We start from the raw sequence: 23,956 nt of genomic DNA, 5'->3' as shown, positions 1-23,956 counted from the left end.
TATTTTCTCTTGTCCGGTTGGTTCGAGGATTTCGCCCAGGTATTTGAAGTGAGGGGCTCTGTTGATTTGTCCGTATTTTGTATTGAGACTATGGATGTCTAGTTTTGCACAGAAAAATTCAGTTTTCTGGAAGGAGATATGAAGTCCGACCTTTCTGGCACATTCTTGGAGAATTTCAACTTGCTTTATTGCTGTGACTTCATCGCTGGACAAAAGGGCCAGGTCATCAGCGAAGGCTAAGCATGGAATTTCAAGCTTGTTTTTTTGTGTCCCAATGTTTACTGGGTTGAAGCTATTTTGTGCTTTCAGTTCTTTTTCCCATTCCCTCATCACCTTATCTAGGACGAGGTTGAAGAGGAGGGGTGACAGTCCATCTCCTTGCCGGACACCAGTTTTTATCAGGTAGGCCTATTCGTCTGAAATTTCTCCCATGAATTTCACTCTTGACTTCGTGTCAGTGAGGGTCTGTTTGGTCAAGTTTAGCGTTTTGGTGTCTAGTCCTTGTTCTTTCAGGATGCTGAACAGAGATTGACGATCAATTGAACCATAAGCCTTCTTGAAATCTACGAAGGTACAGATGATTGGAAGGTTTCTGAGGGCCCTGAATTTTAGAGCGGTTTTGAGGTTGAAGATCTGTTCAGTGCACGATCTGTGAGGGCGGAACCCAGCTTGATATTCACCAATCTTATGTTCTAGTTGTTCTTGTATTCTTTTCAACAGGCATGCAGAGAAAATTTTGTAGCCAACTTCAAGGAGAGAGATTCCCCTATAGTTGATCATCAGTTTTGACTCCTTTTTTGTGAAGTGGGTGAATCAAGGCACATTTCCAGTCTTCTTGGAGTTTTTCATTTTTCCAGATTTTCTGTATGATTTCTGTAAGTTCTTTGAGTGAATGTGGACCATGATTCTTAAGGAATTATTATTATTATTATTATTATTATTATTATTATTATTATTATTATTATTATTATTATTATTATTATTATTATTATTAAAATAATAATATTGATTTTAGGTCCCACAACGTTTCGGTTAGAGGTTCTTGAAAGAAGAGCATAGTTATTTCTAAAGCGTTCTCATAACGAATGGTTTGACTTTCGCACCTTACTCCCGTGAGACAGTATTCATATCGTCATGTGTCCTCAGGCTCTTCCTCCTGGCGTTGTAGAGCAGTTGCTGACAGTTTCTTTCCTCTGATCGTGCATATGCCAATGCGACCAGCCCCGAAGACTTGCTCCGGGCGATAACCAAAAGTTAGGCAGTGGGAGCAGAGCCAATGCAGTCTTACTAATAAAAAATACTTACACAGTTGTTTAACACTTGCATAGTTAAACATTGAATAAAATCTTAGAAGTGAAGCTTCCACGGTGTGAAGAATTATTTAATTTAATTTCCGGGTTGAACCGTGTTGTAGTTGTCTGCACATCACGTACAGTTTGCCGACAGGTTCTGCCTGGGAGACTGATTACCTCGGATCGAGTAGGGGTATTTCAGTCGCCTTGACATAGAATACTGCAATGTATTCGAAACGTCGGCAAACTGTACGTGATGTGCAGACAACTACAATACGATTCAACCCAGAAATTAAATAAAATAATTGAATAAAATCTGTACAAGCGTTGCATATTTTTCTTGCTAATAAACGTGGTATACGCACTGTATTACTATACTGCACGTATACTGTACACTCTCGTTTTGAGCCGTAGGAATCTCTTCCTGCAGTTCACTGACGTATTTCTTCACATGCACCGCTTTTATGATCACTTTTGCTGGTTATCTAGGAGCAAAATCTTTCGAGAAGCCGCGTGGCAGCAAGAATAGGATAGAATAAATAAGAACAGAACAGTGATACACATACTTCAACAGTATATTATTCTCACTGGTAATAATTATGTCAATAATAATAATAATAATTACTAACCTCATTCCGCCCTCATGTCCGTAGTGCTGTGAGAACTTGAAGTTCACAAGATCCCTCTAGGATCTTTCATGAAGTTATTTCTGACTGTGTTAATGACAATTCGAGCATACTCCCTCGTAAATCGATATTTGATTTTAAAAGTTCCGTCCTCTCAAGGTTCTGTCTTCTATATTAAAAATATCCAAGAGATCGTCAACGTTATTTTCTGTTCTTTCAATGTGTGCTTAATGGATAAGTCTGTTATTTCACCACGATTAAATTACTGAAAATAGTAAATACTACTAAAATAAACTGACCACTCGTCGTTTATTTTCGTCAATCACTGCTATACAATGCTTATACACGAGTCCTGGTCTGCATAAGCAATTCAGTGAATAACAGATGTATACACAAGATGTTTATACACGGTTTATTAGTAACAAATTGCACATAAACGGTGTACAAACCTGGTATACACTGTATCAGTAGCGGCAATTGGGAATTAGAAGTGGGAGGAGTGGCACAAACATTTATAGACGGGTCAAAGGGATGTCTCAGACCGGGAGGGTATACACCAAAATTGAAATAAATTGCTATAAAATGGTAAGTTTTTGATGATCTCAGAGCAAATTTTGATAGAGGGTTGACAGTCTACCAACTTATGTGCGATAATAATAGTACTATAGAATAAAATTTTCACCAAAGAAACAATAATTACGCATGTATTACAATTAAATGGAAGTACGGCGTGATTATATAATTAAAAAGTAATTTAGTAATTCACTACACACTAACAAAGTAACAGGCACTAGATAGAACTGAACAGACACAGAGACAGTCAGACTGACAAATGCGCGCGGCACGCGGGTGACTTTGGCAAAAATATACCCATGCACATTGCTCCGCTACTTGCTGTACTTTGCTAAGAAACGTTTTCATCAATCAATCAATCAATCAATCAATCAATCAATCAATCAATCAATCAATCAATCAATCAATCAATCAATCAATCAATCAATCAATCAATCAATCAATCAATCAATCAATCAATCAATCAATCAATCAATCAATCAATCAATCCTGATTTGCATTTAGGGCAGTCAGCCACGTAGCAGATTCCGTATCTGCTGTTTTCCTAGTTCTTAAATGATTGTAAAGAACTTGGAAATTTACTGAACATCTCCCTTGGTTAAGTTATTTCAATACCTAACTCCCCTCCCTACAAATGAATATTTGCCTCAATTTCTCCTCTTGAATTTCAACTTTTTCTTCATATTGGCATTTTTCCTACTTTTAAAGACACCACTGAAAGTTATTCGTCTACTAATGTCATTCCCGCTGTCGACAGCCCTGAAGATGGTTTACCGTCATTTCCCATTTTCACCCCAAGCAAATACTGGGGCTGTACCTTAAAAAACACCACGGAATGTGGATGGCAATAACAATTCAGTGATTGATGGACAACTTTCTTAAAATGTGTCACTAGTGTTTGTACGAAGAAGGTGAATGTTTTCAGTATCTCTAATCACGGAAGAAACTCTGACAATGTTTCGTCATTCTTTATTGTTTTTTTGTTACTGGTTTTATGTCGCACCAACTCAGACGGGTCCTACGGCTATGAATACAATAGGAAAGAGCTAACACTAACAAGAACGTTTCCGTGGCATTAAGATCCAGCTTCTTGCCTGATGTGCAAAAGGGAGACCACGGAAATTCATCTTGAGGGCTGCCGACATTGGGGGCATGTGCCCATTCTTGCCATTTTCTTTCATTTTCTTTATACTGCCGTCCATAACCTACCATCGGACATACATTAAAAAGACCGTTTCAAAAAGCGGTATGCTCCTATTAATACCGTATCGTCGCAGCACTGTATATTCTAATAATTCATCCGTGAATTTTTCAGCACGCCTATGGAGGAACCTCCGTCAGAATTTCTATAACATGCCGGGTATAGACAGAGTTAAGATCAGTCCAATCTGTGTCGGTGCGACGTAAAGCAACTTGTAAAAAGAAGAAGAATATGCTCTTGTTCACTGGACACTTCTCATGAATATATTATGAACAGGGACATTTTAAACCACCAGGGTTTAAATCATTCTGAGCGTCAGCGGAAGATGATTCCAGTATTGGACAACACTACACTTCAGAACGACATTTTTTAAAAAGGCACTAAGTTTGAAATAAATCTATCTCCTGCACAAGGCGCGATGGATGGAAGTAAAAAGCTTCCACTATTCAAAACCTAGCACTCAAAGTAGTTACCCCATGCCCGACCGCCTTTAGCCCACATGAATTAAAGTTGTACTCGTATCAGATGTACGATGAATGAACTCTTAGCGCTATGCGCCTCAACAGAAGAGGAGTCTGTGGATGCAGAGTGGGTCTCGGCCCACAAGTGGCCACAGCTCTACAGGGGCTCTACGTCTCTGTTCGGGAGACGGGACAGGGCTGAACCTCACGGCTGGCCCCACCCGTCGGCTGTCCTGAGAATGTTTTTCCGTGGTTTTCCATTCACCTGCACTAAGGCGAATGCCGGGACAGTTCCTAGTATAGGCCAAACCCCTCACCTTCTCCATGCATCTCCTGCACCGCAACAAATCTCCCGGTCTGAGAGATGGCGTTACCGTCCAAGAGGCACGTCTCCCCCTTCAGAGGAGGAATGAAAACGTTTTAGTGGTGGTGGTGGTGGTGGTGGTGGCGGTAGTAGTAGTAGTAGTAGTAGAAGCAGAAGGAGAAGAAGAAGAAGAAGAAGAAGAGTTCTTGTTTCTAAATTTTCCGACTTCTTGATGGGAAGAACTCAAAACGTGCATCAAGGTGGAACAAGCATGCCTTTAGTACCTTAATTATTATTATTATTATTATTATTATTATTATTATTATTATTATTGTTGTTACCGTTTTTTGTGGTAGTTAGACGTGAAAGAAGGTGCGGGTGTGAACGGGTCTCAAGCTACGAAATTATAGTGCATGTAAAATTAACAAGGTTATATTTTCTTTTCAAAATAAAGAAATAACAATCATGGCAGGTACAGAGTAGCAAGGCAATAAAAATACAATTACAATATTTACAGGATTTGGGCTTCGAGCCCCAGCCTCACAATTCTTGAGCAATTAGCCCAGTTTTACCCCAAACACAAGTTTCAACAGAGGGGCAGAAAACCCCATTCATGCCTAGGAGCACTTGCTCCAAAATACACAGTAAGGCCTCCTTGAGGCGCGCACAAAACAAAATTTTCGGGAAAAGAGCAACTTGCTCTCAAAATTCAGGCCTGTCAAAGGCCACACCTAATTCCACTTTCAAGCTGTCCTCTAAGGACATATACACAGGGGTAAAATACCCAACCTACTGAGGTCTATTAAATGAGAAAAAGGTTAATTACATGACCTCTAAAATAACAATTTGAGAGGAGGCGAACTGCACTCCTAATGTATTTGTTTTAAAACCTAATCTGGCTCTAGGCCACTAATGCAAGGGCTAATCCCATACTACAGAGGTGACTTTAGAAAAGAACAATTTGCTTTACGTTAACGAAGAATAGGTTGAGAAAAATAAGTTCACCTCAAAACAATATGATTGGGAGCTCGAGAGGGTTAAGCACTCTCTATCCCGATATGCGGTTTAAAGATAGAATAGATACATTTTAAGGAAGGTTACATTATGGAAAAACTTCGGACCCGCCCCGAGAGTTAAACTGCTGAGCTAGCAAAGAAAGAAGTTATTAATCGGCCATTACCTTGTTGTTGACCGCTGCCGAAGAAAGAGGCGCTTCCCGCCCCCTGCTATGTACTTTACACACTGAAAGATGGAACAGAAGTGGCGCAGAGACCCAAAAATCAGCAATTTATATACTCTCGCGGAAAGTTCGAGGCGTTTCAGGAAGGAAAACACCCGCCCACAATCTTTTATTGGTGGATAACGAAAACCCCTACACAATATGAAGAAGAAACACATTATTGGTGGAAAATTAATTAAAGAAATTCGGGATTGGCTAGATACAAAACAAGGGGAAAGAAAGGGTTAATATTGCCAACTTAAACAATGACTGAAAGAAATTTAGCAAAGAACAAACTTTTGAAATTAAATTTTCTCCAAAAAAACAGTTCTTTCACTCCGCACTAGGGTGCACTATTGTTGATCTTCAGTAGTGTCCTCTAGAAGAGAAAGTTCACACTTCTTACTACCGGTAAAACAAAAATACATCAAAAGTGGCACAGTTCAAAAACTCCAAACTTTCCACGTAGTGTCATCTTCTGAGAAACTTGAAAATTAATACCGTCGATAAAGTTCAGACTTCCTCCAGCAGAGGAGTTTCAACTGGCGCACATTTTGAATTAGCGGCGTGGAGGTGTACCGCCCGGTACAATTATTATTATTATTATTATTATTATTATTATTATTATTATTATTTGAGTCTTACCGGAGTGAGTAGTTCATATAGCAGAGCGCTGGCTTTCTGAGTTCAAGTTGGTGGGTTTAATCCCGGCTTATTACGATAGAATTTGAAGGTGCTCAGATATACAGCCTCATGGCGATACATTTTACTGGCACGTAAGAGAACACCCATCGGACAAAAATTAGGCACCTCGGAGTCGCCAAAAAAGTAGGTCTACATGTAAAATCAATATCATTATTGCTGTTCAGAGTTTTAAGTCACTTTAATGAATTTTAAAAACGACTTAAAAGTATAAGAATATTTTCCTCAAGTGTTCGTTCCCGTAAATCTCTCGAGTTAAGTCTTCTTAGCTTCGTCCAGATTCCATCCTCCAGTCACGAGCATAGTGATAGCTAGATTGTCAAAATAAGACAGAGTACTATTCCAGCTTCTACCTGTGGTGGGTGCAAGGGGAAAATGAGGTGAAAGGCGGAGAAGAATTTCGAATAAGTGCCATCAGCGAACTCGGGTTCATTAGCATCTCGTGACAGAAAATTTCGCTATACTGCTACAGTTAGTTAACTTCGCGTGAATATGCGAGTCTTGGGAACTAATTTGTGGAACAGCGTGTACTAGTTGCATTGCGTCAGGCGGTACCTGTAATCAGGTAGTACTGAACTCGTCCCCCCTCCCGCGGCCACGCAGGCCCGGCCGTTCGCCGTACTGACCTTTATTTGTAGGTGAACGACCTGTCCTTCTTTCTACTCCCTCCTCACACGGTTTCCGCCCAGCGCACGCCTCAAGACAATCACCTTAATCCTTCCTTTCGTAGCCCGAGGCGATGCAGACACACTGTCACAAGCTATTGCCAATTGTAGTCAAACGAGACCTTATATTAGCTAGAACTGGCGCTGAGATTTACACGTTCTGGCTGATGGGTTCGCTTTATGTAATTTCACCAGTACTGCGGTGGTGATGGTGATTATTGTCTTAAGAGGAAGTACAACTGGGTAAACGTCTCCTATTAACACTCATCAGAGAGGAAAAAAAGGAAGGGGTCCGACACTTCGGAAAATGAAGGTATCGGCCAAAGAAAGACAACGGCCAATAAGAGCGTGACAATGAAAGACTCCCTAGGCCTCGGGAAGCTAATACCGTCGGGGTTGGAAAAGAACAAGAGTTGGCCATGGGGGGTCGGACAGGATATACGAAAGTGAGGAGTCTGGTACAAGCAAGTGGAAGCAATGCCAGAACTCAGCAAAGGGTCCCGTGGTCGTCAACCTACGCTCATGAGAGTCCCTGAGGCCCCTTTTAGTCGCTTCTTACGACAGGCAAGGGATACTGTGGGTGTGATTTTACTGCCCCCACCCACACGGGGATCAACAGTACTGCCATGTCGTGGACATAAGTGGCTGTACATCTCAACTAACAACTGTCAGCCAGCCACTGTTGATAACTAAGGACGCGGCCCTTAAATTGAAACAGTAGCATCAATGTCCACTCGTAGACAGTACACTTCTTAAATGTAGGTCTCTATCAAGGAACATGACGGCTCCTTTCAAAATGTTCCTTCTTAGACAGCTTTGTCTTTCCTTCTTATAGAGGGTTAACCCTTTCCTTTACCACTTTAATTTTTTCCTCCAATGTTAGAAGTGTTAAATATTATTTGACCTTGCATTGATCAGTTCTATATGTCCATTTACTTTATTTTGCGTACTGAATTGTTATGAATTCACACTCAGGCAAATAACAGGCACTAAATTGTGAATCATCCTTGATGTATTTCTGAAGTGGGATTTGAACCGCTTAGTGGAAAGTTGCCGTAAAAATACCACTACTCTGATTGCGGAATATAATCTCACATTTGTTTTTTGCGGTATTTTCGTCTTTCACGTCTTTATTGATGTAGGCGAGCATATGCCTGTGAGATGCAATAACAGGCTCTGTGCTCATTGTAGCACAAAGAAAACTCTAAGCCAATCCAGTCTTGTCTGCTCGAAGTATGAGGTTGCACTCTGGAGTGCTTGGTAGCATCCCATACAATAAGCTTCGGTCTAGAAGTGGCCACGGCTGGTCCGTGGTCTGACAGCTCTGCACTCAGACCGAGCAACCGAGTAGAGGAGGGGTGGCCACGGCTCTACCGTGGCTCTACACCTCTGCATTCGGGAGACGGAGAGGGGCTGGTCCCCACTGTCGGCTGCCCTGAGAATGATTTTCCATGGTTTTCCATTCTCCTGCACTAAGACGAATGCCGGAACAGTTTGCAGTACAGGCCACGGGCGCGAACCCCCTCACCTTTTCCACGCATCTCCATCGTCAGTACTAATCTCCTGGTCTGAGACACGGCGTCACTGTCTAACAGGCTCGCCTCACCCTTCTGGGGAGGAAAGAAAACAATATTAATAGTAGTAGTGAAGCCTCCGTGGCTCAGGCGGCAGCTCGCCAGTCTCTCACCGCTGGGTTCCGTGGTTCAAATCCTGGTCACTCCATTTGAGATTTGTGCTGGACAAAGCGGAGGTGGGACAGGTACTCCGGTTTCCCTGCCATATTTCACTCCAACATCATTTCATTTCATCTGTCATGCATTAAACATGGCCCCAGAGGAGTGCGACAGGCTTCGGCATCCGGCACAATCCCTATCTTCGCCGCTAGATGGAGGCTTCATTCATTCCATTCCTGACCCGGTCGAATGACTGGAAACAGGCTTTCGATTTTCAGTAGCAGTAGTAGTAAATTTTTCACTTCGTTGTATTATAAATAAGAATAAACAACACCTAACACGGTGCAATTGCAATGTGACTAAATACGTAGTCACAATCCACTACAAGGCACCCGTGTAAAAATTTTAGAAGTAAAAATAACAAGTAATCCAGTCCAAAAGCATTCCCAATCCACTGATACAGCACCTTTGAACCCAAAAATAGTTTTATGATTAAAAACATTCTTGCCAAATACAGGGTTAAACTACCAACATGGAATTGTAAATATCACTTCTCTCTTCCTGAAAATCTTCCAGAGAATTCAAAAATAGTTTTCGAAGTCAAAGAATTATAATGTTAATAATGTTATCAGCTTTACGCCCCTCTAACTATTTTTACGGTTTTCGAAGACACAGAGGTGCCGGAATTTAGTCCCGCAGGAGTTCTTTTATGTACCAGTAAACCTACCGTCACGAGGCTGACGTATTTCAACACTTTCAAATACCGCCGGACTGAGCCAGGATCGAACCTGCCAAGTTGGGGTCAGAAGGCCGCGCCTCAACCGTCTGAGCCACTCAGTCCGGCAAAGTCAAAATAAAGGAATCATCAATTTAAGGGCTAACTCAACGTAAGGCGTCTGCGAAAACTACAAAAATACTTAGTGGGACGTAAAACCAATAACATTATTATTTACTCGATGTGAGTGACAGATGATTCACCAATCTTCAGTGTAGCCTAGTGGTTTAGTGAGCTTAAATGACAATTGACTACGGCAGTAGTAACACTGGAGTATCACATGTAAGGGTGCGGGTTGTCACTACTGCTTAGTCAACTACAATTGCCAGTTCACGATGCTGAACACTGATAAATGCCTTTACTCCTCCTGCACATTCTACCACCTCGAACGATTGAATGATGATTCATTCTTAATGCTGGCAATGTTCCTGCTTAGGTGGAGCAATTCACAGGACATCAACCTGGCAATATAATGGGTAGCAACTATAGTGCCAACGATGCATTATTTGACAAGGCTACATTCCGTCCAATGCCTTCCGACCTACACGTGAGTTTAAATGAACAGTGAAGAGATATCCACCCTTGCACGTGCGTAAGGAAAAAAAAAACACCATAAGTTCGCTATCAAGCAAGATTTATATTAAATCGCACGTATTAGCATGATGCTCACCGGAAATTTGTTGAAACGATATGCGTAGTTTCGCCTTGAGAGTGGACGAAATTTGAGCCGGCACGTGACTCTGCTGCCCTATGTCATTCAGGATGGCCTTTCATTAAGCTTAAGTGATGAGTGGTGGTGGTAGTGATGATGATGATGATGATGATGATGATGATGATGATGATGATGATGATGATGATGCAGATTAATTTGAGAAAGTGGGATTTTCTTTACTTATCAACATTCACTCATTCTCTATGTGAATGTGTGTGTAAGTGTATGCATTTCTGAAGGATGACCTGCTTTTACAGGGTGTTTGCAGTAGTTAGCTGCCTGGGTGGAGAAGTGGTATAGTAACCGACTTATGACCCCAAGTTGGCGGGTTCGATCCTGGCTGAGTTATTCGATTTCTAAAGAGCAGTAAAATATCTTGGCACATTACATCATTGCTGTTATCATGTTAAAGATATCTTATGGCGCACTGACAAATTTCATTTAACTCAACCATACGAACCGTCCAATAGAATTCCGCTTTCGTTGCTAAACACGAACAAAATCGGAAAGTCGAAATGTTTTTGTTATTCTTTATTTTGTTTGTGCGAGTGAGGGTCCCATCCACAGAACCATACTCTGATCGGGGTCTTATAAGAGACATACACGCACTCTCTTTTATATCCTTACTACAACCTCTAAATACCCTCATACCTAAGAGTCCAGATTTCCATGCACTATCAAATCTCAAAATATACATGCATTCATGCACTATCATATGGCAAAACATGCACAATAAACTGAAAAATATGCACTATCAAAATTCAGTACCTTTTGAAACTTTGTACAACTACCGTAATTTCTCCAAATTGTCTTGATTTAAGCTCATCCGTTTATCTGTCAGCACATTCTTAAGCACAGAAATTGATCTTTCTACGTCACAAGAAGTGACAGGTGCATACTTAAATGAAGACATTTGGGAACAAGTGAGGTCAAATTGCACGTCTTTTGCTTTTTCACCATAATACGTCCTTTATAAGCTTGACGAATTCAAAATAAGGATTTCAACGGATTACTTCCGTCAATGAGTAATACACAATTTACGATTCAATTTACAGCAATGTAATACTGAAACACTTTATTCCTAAGAATTGCAGAGATCGACGTAGGGCCTTCCAGCTTACGTCAATGTTTACTCAAGCAACAGACAATAAAGTGCTTGGTTAATTGGATTATACGAGGACCTCTACCGTATGTACTGTCACATAGGATACCAGGAATACATTCTCTTCGTCTCTCAGTAATAGACATATGTATAACGAGGAAAAATGGTCCCGAATTCTGCAAACCAACATTCATAAAAGGCACTATCATGAGCCAAAGTCAGAAGAAAAGTCATATTATACAATATTAAACGTTTCAAATATTCGCTATTAAATCCAAAACATTTAAAATATGCATTATGCATGAATTTTCTCTTAAAAGGCCAAAACATGCAAACATGCACGGAAAAAGAACGGTTATTTGGAATCGTTAAGTCATACAACGAATATTTGCAAAGTTTGAGAACTGTAACCAACGTATTTAAAAACATGCATTTGCATGGAAATCCAAGTTCTACTCATAACCATATAAAGAGATCTGTAACCATTATTTACAATCCTGTTTATATCAATCATCTATAGATTATAAATATTCAAAAGACAAGGGGATTTTAGAATACTGTGTAATGCCACCAACGAGAAGATGCACATCGGAAAAAGAAAGTGATGCTTTAAAACGAGATTCGTGAAGGCAGTAGGTTGAAAAGAAAGAATAAACATGACAGTTAAGTAATACAAAGCCCGCCGGCGTAGCTCAGATTGGAAAGCACAGGCCTTGAAACTGAGCTTCCGCTTGGCTACTGAGTCTGACCTATGAGATGTACTGTATTGCTTGCTGGTTTTGACACACTGTCAAAAAAATTAATTTATTTCAAAAACATGATTATATTTGAGCTATGATTAGCACTGAAGTTTCCAGCTCCACTGGCCCAGGATTGATTCTCGGTTTGGGGAAGTGGGGTGGGGTTTACTAACCCTACATTACTAAATCGAGACGGGGGTTAAAATGCCCTCTCTCGGTTATTCTATAAGTGGCTTTCACATAAGTGGCCACAAAGCCGGAATAGAACCTCACATATGAAACTTCTTTGCCAAACGTAGCCCTAATTAGTTACAAATACACATTCATTATAAATACCTCACAGTGACTCGTTGTCAGTAACAAACAAACAAAGAAACACCATTGCAAACAAAAGACAATTACCTTCGTCAGAAGTAACTCAACTGCTTTGCTTTTCTTCCAAACGCTATAAAATTCTAAGTGTACATATCTAAAGGCTAAGTTTCTGATTTAAAAACACTTAAAATCACCAAAATAAATAAATAAATAAATAAATAAATAAATAAATAAATAAATAAATAAATAAATAAATACGTTAGTAAAAAAACCAATTAACATGTTATATTATTTTTATCGTGTCAGATTTCAATCTTAATTCCCATAGAAATATTAGAAATAGTTCACTCCCACCTCCATCTGTACGTCAATAACTTAATTTAATCAAAAGCACATTTTCATCCTCGTGCGACGTTCTGCATGATATTGTACCCAATCTTCTCTCGGAAACATTCTATTGAAGTTGAGATAAATTGCAGATTTATTTTGCCAGAGAAGCCTCCGTGAAGTTTGCAGAGCAAATAATAAGAGGAATATACCATTTTCTCAATATCTACCTTGGTAAATATTGCAGTTTCTGCCATGATTCCACGAGTTGAATATTTTCTCCCTCTTCAAGGCAGACAATAAAATGAGAGCGGGGGCGGGAGTCTACCAACTTGGCTTTCGGATGGAATTCACACGGCCTGTTGACTTGTCTAATAGTAATTGCACGCAGGTCTAGCTAGTGGAGTGTGGTATAATTTAGTAAGGAAATGAGCGAGCTAAGAACTGAGGCGAGAGGTAATTCAGGGCAAAGCTGCGGGAAAGCAAGGGCTGTAGTTACAACACAGCCGCAGAACTTTACGAACCAGCGATTTTCTTTTATCTTCTTTACTTTGTTCGACCCAGGCTAACCAAATTAATATGTCGAAATGTAATCTTACGATTAACGTGTTTTGATAATCCAGCTACTGCCAACTCAAACATTCATAACGACGCTTACGAGCCAGAGCTGTTTTTGTTGATCGCTAAATAGCGAGCTTAAATTTGAAAACGTCGCTTTACGATCCAGCAGGTCTTGTACGTACAAGTACTGCCAAAAGATCGGTACGTTGATTTAACAGCCAGTGCATTTTTTTTCGATCCAACCGCTGACAGACCCAACATTTGATATATTATGATGGTTTTACATGTAGTTTTTACCACGTACAGTATATTCCAATTCAGGTTCTCAAGTTTCGACTTCAGCCTATAAATACAACAATATTCATGCTGAGTTTTGGTGCATAAATGTAGACTATAGATTAATCTTACAAATTAAGGTGCCATCTTGGGATGCTCGGGTTCGATTCCCGAAACTGCCACATATGTCAGAATGAGAGGAGGGCTGGTATGTTGTTAAAATGGTACACACAGTTCAGCTCCATTGGGGGTCTGCCTAAAATAGATGTACTACCTAGGGACGAGAACATGAGCTTTTTGATAATAATAATAATAATAATAATAATAATAATAATAATAATAATAATAATAATAATAATAATAATAATAGAAACATTTCCGGCCCCATACAAGAAAATGGAATTTGGATCAAAAGGCGAACTGCACACCTCTATAGTTACACAGATAGTTTCATCAATACAGTTAGGTGTGTGTGTGTGTGCGTGTGCGTATGTGTGTGTGTGTGTGTTGCTATTTGCTTTACGTCACAACGACACAGATGGGTCTTATGGCGACGATGGGACAGGAAAGGCCTAGGAATGGGAAGGAAGCGGCCGTGGCCTTAATTAAGGTACAACCCCAGCATTTGCCTGGTGTAAAAATGGGAAACCACGGAAAATCATCTTCAGGGCTGCCGACAGTGGGATTCGAAACCACTATCTTCCAGATGCGAGCTTACAGCTACGCGCCCCTAACCACATCGCCAACTCGCCCGGTCGTTTGAAGTTTTGTGGAAACATTTTTTAGGATGGCTAATAATAGACTCACAAAAAGGTTATTCAATGTAATAAATTCCCATATCAGAAGAATAAATTGGCTGGAGGAAACAAGAGACTGGAAAGAACTGAACATCGGGGAAGTCTTCATGAAAAGTCACCCAAGTCTTCAGAACTTCAGGAAATAAACACATTTTTGGTCAAAACTAGCAGCAGGACTGGTACAAAGTGGTCAGAAGAACGAAAGAGCCAACACAGTGAGTTCATGAAGAGATTTTGTTTTTTGCTTTACGTCGCACCGGCACAGATAGGTGACGATGGGATATGAAAGGCCAAGGAAGGAGAAGGAAGCGGCCGTGGCCTTAATTAAGGTACAACCCCAGCATTTTCCTGGTGTAAAAACGGGAAACCACGGTAAACCATCTTCAGGGCTGCCGACAGTGGGGTTCGAACCCACCATCTCCCGGATGCAAGCTCACAGATGCGCGCCCCTAACCGCACGGCCAACTCGCCCGGTGAAGAGATTTTGGAAGAATAGAAAGGCGAAAATCCGCAAGCCAAAGAACAAGTTCTAACGCGCTCTATGAATGGGCATAATGAAGCAATAATAATAATAATAATAATAATAATAATAATAATAATAATAATAATAATAATAATAATAATAATAATAAAATGCAACAATTAGATTAGTATTATATTTACGAGGATCTAGAATGTCCTTCATTTTCTTACAATCCATAATCCTTACCATCTTTTGTGGGTACATTCGTTTTTCTTTCGATTTATCGGAACTCTTTATCTCTCGTGCGGGTGGAGTCAAAGGAGCCTCTGCACGTCATAAGAAGCTACTAAGAGGGAAACAACCAAAGAATCTGTACTCGCTCTCTTGTCTTCTAAGCCAAAAACATACCCTTTTCTGTGTAGCGAAGACAAAGTACGAATCATACTTTTCTTGCAGTGTCGATTCTGGTTTTGATTTGTACCCAAGTATCCCATTCATGCGTTAGCTAACTTCCAAGGTAGAGACGGGTGAAAAATAACGTAGCAGTTACTTTGTCACAGTTACATGCCTGTCACTGCTACAAATGTAACGAGCATAAAAATAACTGGTTACCGAGTAACGATAACAGAATAACGTACAAATGAAATCAGTAACTGGGAAGTGGGAACTGTCACTAGTAGCAGCTTACAGACAGAATGTGACATTCATAGTTCACATAGTGAGAGCGCTTTCGTAGGAGATTGCTTGAAGTCAAATACACTATATTATACAATATACTCTATAGTGTATTTGTGTAAGTCGCTGCTGTCATCTGGTAACTAAAGTGTAAACTGTTATGAGATATTCAACTGCTCAGGGGCAATTGTTGACACAGATACAGCGCAGGGCTAGCTGCATTATAATATTATTATAAGTGGAGTTGGTTTAATAATGAATAAGAAAATAGGGCAGCGGGTAAGCTACTACGACCAGCATAGTGAAAGCATTATTGTCGTCAAGATAGACACCAAACCAATGCCCACCACAATAGTGCAGGTCTATATGCCTACTAGTTCAGCGGATGATGAAGAAATCGAAAGAATATATGAGGAGATAGAAGATTTAATACAATATGTAAAAGGTGACGAGAATCTAATTGTGATGGGAGACTGGAATGCAGTGGTAGGCCAAGGAAGAGAAGGTAATACAGTAGGAGAATTTGGATTGGGACAAAGGAACGAAAGAGGAAGTCGGCTGGTTGAATTCTGCACTGATCATAATTTAGTCCTTGCCAATACTTGGTTCAAACACCACAAACGACGGCTGTATACGTGGACGAGACCTGGTGACACCGGAAGGTATCAAACAGACTTCATTATGATTAGGCAGAGATTCCGAAACCAGGTGTTGGATTGCAAAACTTTCCCAGGAGCAGACGTGGACTCTGACCATAACTTGTTGGTCATGAAATGCCATCTGAAGTTGAAGAAATTGAAGAAAGGAAAGAATGCAAAAAGATGGGATCTAGACAAGTTGAAAGAAAAGAGTGTGAGAGATTGTTTCAAGGAACATGTTGCACAAGGACTAAATGAAAAGGCTGAAGGAAACACTATAGAGGAAGAGTGGAGGGTCATGAAGAATGAAGTCAGTACGGCTGCGGAAGAAATGTTAGGAAGGAAGAAAAGATCAACTAAGAATCAGTGGGTAACTCAGGAGATACTAGACCTGATTGATGAACGACGAAAATACAAGAATGCTAGAAATGAAGAGGGCAGAAAAGAATACAGGCGATTAAAAAATCAAGTGGATAGAAAGTGCAAGGTAGCTAAGGAAGAATGGCTGAAGGAGAAGTGCAAGGATGTCGAAGGCTGTATGGTCCTGGGTAAGGTAGATGCTGCATACAGGAAAATCAAGGAAACCTTTGGAGAAAGGAAATCTAGGTGTATGAATATTAAGAGCTCAGGTGGAAAGCCACTTCTAGGGAAAGAAGACAAAGCAGAAAGATGGCAGGAGCATATCCAACAGTTGTATGAAGGTAAAGATGTAGATAATTTGGTTCTGGAATATGAAGAGGCTGTTGATGCTGATGAAATGGGAGACCCAATTTTGAGGTCAGAGTTTGACAGAGCTGTGAGTGACCTCAATAGGAACAAGGCACCTGGAATTGATGACATTCCCTCTGAATTACTGACTGCCTTAGGAGAAACCAGCATGGCAAGGTTATTTCATTTAGTGTGCAAGATGTATGAGACAGGAGAAGTCCCATCCGATTTTCGGAAGAATGTTGTTATACCTATTCCCAAGAAAGCCGGTGCTGACAGGTGTGAAAACTACCGCACCATTAGTTTAGTATCTCATGCCTGCAAAATTTTAACACGTATTATTTACAGAAGAATGGAAAAACAAGTAGAAGCTGAGTTGGGAGAAGATCAATTTGGCTTCAGAAGAAATGTAGGCACACGTGAAGCAATACTGACTTTACGTCTGATCTTAGAGGATCGAATCAAGAAGGACAAGGCCACATACATGGCATTCGTAGATCTAGAAAAGGCATTCGATAATGTTGATTGGACCAAGCTATTTATGATTCTGAAGATGATAGGGATCAGATACCGAGAACGAAGAATTATCTACAATCTGTATAAAAATCAGTCTGCAGTGATAAGAATCGAGGGCTTTGAAAAAGAAGCAGCAATCCAGAAAGGAGTGAGGCAAGGCTGCAGTTTGTCCCCTCTCCTTTTCAATGTTTACATAGAACAGGCAGTAAAGGAAATCAAAGAGAAATTTGGAAATGGAATCACAGTCCAAGGAGAGGAAATCAAAACCTTGAGATTTGCCGATGATATTGTTATTTTATCTGAGACTGCAGAAGATCTCGAGAAGTTGCTGAATGGTATGGTTGAAGTCTTGGGTAAGGAGTACAAGATGAAAATAAATAAGTCCAAAACAAAAGTAATGGAGTGCAGTCGAACGAAGGCAGGTGATGTAGGAAATATTAGATTAGGAAATGAAGTCTTAAAGGAAGTAGATGAATATTGTTACTTGGGTAGTAAAATAACTAACGATGGCAGAAGTAAGGAGGACATAAAATGCAGACTAGCACAAGCAAGGAAGAGCTTTCTTAAGAAAAGAAATTTGCTCACTTCAAACATTGATATCGGAATTAGAAATATGTTTTTGAAGACTTTCGTGTGGAGCGTGGCATTGTATGGAAGTGAAACATGGACGATAACTAGCTCAGAAAGAAAGAGAATAGAAGCTTTTGAAATGTGGTGTTACAGAAGAATGCTGAAGGTGAGATGGATAGATCGAATCACGAATGAAGAGATACTGAATCGAATTGGAGAGAGGAGATCGATTTGGCGAAATTTGACGAAAAGAAGAGATAGAATGATAGGACACATCTTAAGACACCCAGGACTTGTTCAGTTGGTTTTTTGAAGGAAGTGTAGGTTTTAAGAACGGTAGGGGTAGACCAAGGTATGAATATGACAAGCAGATTAGAGCAGATGTAGGATGCAATAGTTACGTAGAAATGAAAAGGTTAGCGCAGGATAGAGTGGCATGGAGAGCTGCATCAAACCAGTCTATGGACTGATCACTCAAACAACAAGTTTCACCCGTATAATTTTTCTTGTACCATAAATAAATTAGTATGCTAACTTTCCACAATGACATTATAGATAACATTATATTACTTCATTTTACTTAATCGATGTTCTTGCACCGGTTTGTGTCGAGGTTTGGCAGACAGATACATGTTTTCTTGTCTTCTGTCCTTGATTGGGGCATTGTCAAACTCACTCCTCCAGATTTCAGAAAAGACGCTATATTATCTTCTCATTTCATCCAATGTCTGCCTCTCGTTAAGTTTATAGCAAATAGGAATGCGTGTTTTGCTGCACCGATTTTTAACAGTCTAGTGATTCGTGCGCGCATGTGCGAGTGGATGAATGGCACTTCGCAACACAGCTGTAACGAGACAAGCTTGAAGCCGTTACGAGGCTGTGACCAATAAAAGATGAGTAACGTTGGACGTTATTTTTAACTGTTACTTTTCACAGTTACTTGATTGTAGCAGTGATAGATGTAGCAGTTACACAATAATAACCGTTTGTCACACCTCTATTCCAAGGTACTGTACTTAAACTGAGGCATCCTTACTATAGATATTTCAGTCCAGGGCGATTGCGCCATTATTGATTTTCAACTAAATGATTACGACAAATTTTGTTTACGGAACGTTTACTTGACGGCCAAGAATAATGCTCAGTGTTTAAAGGCTATACAACATGACATGAGGACCCTTGCTTCTAAACGAACGGCAACACAAGCAACAGGGTCAAAGTTCTCATTCTTGAGAGAAAGCCGTCAATTGGGGGCAGCCTAGAATCACTCTCTCGCAGTATCTAGTGATAAAACCTGTTTTGAATCCTCTTCGCCAAAGTTAAAACAAACATACAATACAGGAGATTAATTGCATCATCTGATCCCCGCTGCTGAAGACAATAAATTTGTAGCAGGACAAAATGGGATTTGTTTGTTTGTTTATTTATTTATTTTAAGGCTCAAATGTATACAGTATGTTATGAAATTATCCATTTCACGAAATAGACAATAACTTACCTGATCATAAAACTCTGTAGTTCAATAATGGAACGAAATAGGAACAACACAAACTCACGACATGCGATGTGAGGTACAATATTACGATAAACGTTCATGACGTACAAAGTTCAGTTTCTGAACAATGAACTAGAATGTTCCTTCACGATGCTGGAATTCAACCGTATTCAGCTAAGCCGACATTACAGAGTAAACCTATTTTGTTGCGGGCGAATATAAAACATTTCCCTCAGTGGTTTAACGTCGTACGAGCTCATACTGTACTGGTTTTCGGAGATGATGATGATGAAAATAATAATAATAATAATAATAATAATAATAATAATAATAATAATAATAATAATAATAATAATAATAATAATAATAATAATAAAGAAAAACACAGACTGTTTCCAGTCACTAGACCGGGTCAGGATTAGAATGAATGAAGCACACATCTAGCGGCGAGGATAGGAATTGTGTCAGCTGCCGAAGTCCGTCGGACTCCTTTGGGGCAATGTTTAATGACTGCCACATGAAATGAAATGATATTTGAGTGTGTTGTAGGAATGAAAGAAAAACAGGAAAAACTGGAGTACCCGGAGAAAAACCCATCCCGCCACCGCTTTGTCCACCATCTCATATGGAGTGACCGGGATTTGATCCACGGAACCCAGCGGTGAGAAGTCGGCGCGCTGCCCTCTGAGACACACTAATAAATAATAATAATAATAATAATAATAATAATAATAATAATAATAATAATAATAATAATAATAATAATAATAATACCGTGTGCAGGTGTTTTGATTGGATGCCATTTAGGCTGCCTGAGCGTCGATTTTGACGTTCCATTTTACTCGACCAGATGGCGGAGAAATTAGAACATTACTGCCGGGCTCACTGGCTCAGACGGTTGAGGCGCTGGCCTTCTGACCCCAACTTGGCAGGTTGGATCCTGGCTCAGTCCGGTGGTATTAGACGCTGCTCGAATACGTCAGCCTCGTGTCAGTAGATTTACAGACACGTAAAAGAACTCCTGTTGGGTATTCAGCCCGAAGGCTGATTTGATCCTCCATAGCTCCGCCAACAGCTGTCATAAACAGCCTAGGCGTCACTGAAGAGGCATACTAGGGAAATGAGGAGTGAGGTAGTTTCCGGTTGCTTTCCTCACCGAGCCAGAAGTTTCTATTACATATCAGTCTGCCAAGCCCACTGAAATGCATCCACCGTCTTACCCTATGAGCAACATTTTGACAGCATTCATAACAGGGACTGGCTGCATAAGGAACGGTATTACTCGCATCGCTCATACCTCAGCCACTTTCATATTGTCAAAGCCCAGGATGAGACTGAGACAGGGCAGAGAAAGTAACAAATTTATTCTAGCCCATACCAGAAGACAAAGAGCATTGTGAACACTACATCTTGCCAGCAAAGGCATAAAACAACTGCTGCGGGACTACATTTCGGCCCCTCAGCGTCTCCGAAAACCGCAAAAGTAGTTAGTGGGACGTAAAGCAAATAACATAAGTTAACATAAGTTATAGAACATTACTGGGCAACCTATGGTTAGCGTTAATTAATTTTGTCGGGTAAACACCGAAAAAACTTTTCCTTGGCGACATTTTACGACATGGAGGCCGACAGTCTACTCTACCATTGTTCCATAGACGGCGCTTTCAGATGGAATGGGAAAAGACTGGGACTTGGAAGGTAGTGACCGTGATCTTAATTAAGGTACAGTCCCGATATTGGCTGAAGTGAAATTGGGAAGAAAAAAAGAAGAAAGAAAAAAACATATTTAGGGGCTGTCGGTCGCAAAGTTTGAAGCCACCATCTACTGAACACAAGCTTACTGTTCCAGACTGAGTAGCCACCAAAACTAGCATGGTATTCAGTTTTCTTTCATCGTTATGCCCATTCAAAGAGCGTGTTTGAACTTGTTCGTTGGCCTGATGGTTTTCGCCTTCTTATCCTCCCCAAAATCTATGCGCACTGTGTTGCATCTTGCGTTCTGTGGACCACTTCCTATCACTTTTCTTTTTAGTTTCTCCACGAATTTTTGCTTGGCTACTATTGTAATAAAGGCTCGACGATCTTCTACGATGTCGTCCGTGATATTCATTTCTTGGAGGTGCGCCTTGGTTTTTTCTACCCAGTTAATTTTGACCTCCTTTGAGTTGATGTATCTTCAACTTGTAACATTGGCATGGTACTTATTATTATTATTATTATTATTATTATTATTATAATATATCCAACGCTTATACCGTTTTTTTACAAGTTGTTTTACGTCACATCGACACAGATAGGTCTTATGGTGACGATGGGATGGGCAAGGCGTAGGAGTTGGAAGGAAGCAGTCGTGGCCTTAATTAAGGTACAGCCCCAGCATCTGCCTGGTATGAAAATGGGAAACCAAGGCAAGCTCACAGCTGCGTGCCCATAACCGCGCAATATTATTAATTTCATAATTTGTATTCCAGTGATGAACGTGGTGATCTATTATTTGACGTCTCCCTCGCACTCAATCATCAGTTCCACGGAGAAGCTGGTTCAATATCCAGTTAGTTTATTTTTGTTCTCGTCAATCCAACGCACATGACATCTTCTACGAGTTCTTTTTTGTCCTTTAAGTTTACTCTGTCATCTTGTCGATCTAAAATACGCACACAGATCGGAAGCATTTATCATTCCAGCAATACTTCCCAATTTCATTTCATTTGTCAGTCATTAATCATTGCCTCAGAGGAGTACAACAGGCTTCGGCAGCCGTCACAGTTCCCATCTTCGCCGATAGATGGGGGCTTCATTCATTCCATTCCTGACCCGGTTGAAGCTGGAAACAGGTTGTGGATTTTCATTTTCACCTGAAGTATTCTTTGATAACATGTAGGAAAATCTCGTTCGTACGCTAAAATCATTTAGGCTAAAATTGCTCGGGAAAAAGGCCAGTAAGAAGAAGAAGAAGAAGAAGAAGAAGAAGAAATGGATGGTCCAATCAATCAATACTGATCTGCATTTAGGGCAGTCGCCCAGGTGGCAGATTCCCTATCTGTTGCTTTCCTAGCCTTTTCCGAAATGATTTCAAAGAAATTGGAAATTTATTGAACATCTCCCTTGGTAAGTTATTCCAATCCCTAACTCCCCTTCCTATAAATGAATATTTGCCCCAGTTTGTCCTCTTGAATTCCAACTTTATCTTCATATTGTGATCTTTCCTACTTTTATAGACGCCATTCAAACCTATTCGTCTACTAATGCCAATCCACGCCATCTCTCCGCTGACAGCTCGGAACATACCACTTAGTCGAGCAGCTCTTCTTCTTTCTCTCAATTCTTCCCAATCCAAACATTGCAACATTTTAGTAACGCTACTCTTTTGTCGGAAATCACCCAGAACAAATCGAGCTGCTTTTCTTTGGATTTTTTCCAGTTCTTGAATCAGGTAATCCTGGTGAGGGTCCCATACACTGGAACCATACTCTAGTTGGGGTCTTACCAGAGACTTATATGCACTCTCCTTTACATCCTTACTACAACCCCTAAACACCCTCAATCACTCTTATGTGCCAGGCGATTGCATTGAGATTCCATCTCCTGGCTTTAAACTGGGGTTCCCGGCCAGAGAGAGGGATGTTGCTCTCTGGGTAGCCCGCCTCACCCCTTCAGGGCGAGGAATGAAAGCACTAAAAAAAATTAAAAAACGGGGGCGACGAGTGTCTAAACAAACAAACAAAATTCGAACGGGGCTGTGTTGCGGTCATACTATTTAAATAGTATGGCTTTGAAATTTTATTGCTGACATTTTACCTCTTAATTCTTAACAAAATATGTATACTGTAGAATGGGCCCGTTATTTGAGGATTGTCTTTCCATACTATTAATATTGGTATGTAGTCAGTGTAAAAGGGAGGACTTCGTATCTTTATCTACTAAATAAATTACACTGGAAATTAAAGGAGAATTATTCATCTTCACCCTCAGCGCAAGACTACGATATATGGAATTTATTGTCACTGTTTAGAACCTTTAGAAAAATGTAAATTCCTATTTCTCAATAACTTTGATTTTCCAGATACAGTAGTCTTGCACTGACGGAGAGATGTATTGCGAGATTTTGCAAGAGACGGAAATTTTTCGCACTTCTTCGCTCCAAAATTTCTTCAGATGTTAACTATTTGATTTGTTTTTTTGCCGTATATTTCTAGAACTTACTGAGAGAGAGCTCAAACGACACTTCACAGGACATGCTACAACGCCACTAAATTGTTGATGACCGAGCTCGATAGCTAGAGTCGCTTAAGTGCGGCCAGTATCCAGTAATCGGGAGATAGTGGGTTCGAGCCCCACTGTCGGCAGACCTGAAGATGGTTTTCCGTGGTTTCCCATTTTCACTCAAAGCAAATGCTGGGGCTGTACCTTAATTAAGGTCACGGCCGCTTCCATCCATTTCCTAGGCGTTTCCTATCCCATCGTCGCCATAAGACCTATCTGTGTCGGTGCGACGTAATGAGACGAAATATAATGACAATTTAAAATTCCAAAATTCATCCACTGACCAGAACTCAACACTTGATGATGA

Source organism: Anabrus simplex, chromosome 6 (assembly GCF_040414725.1).
Source record: "Anabrus simplex isolate iqAnaSimp1 chromosome 6, ASM4041472v1, whole genome shotgun sequence".
NCBI lineage: Eukaryota > Metazoa > Arthropoda > Insecta > Orthoptera > Tettigoniidae > Anabrus > Anabrus simplex.
The sequence above is the reverse complement of the archived record's forward strand: the minus strand, read 5'-3'. Positions refer to the sequence as shown.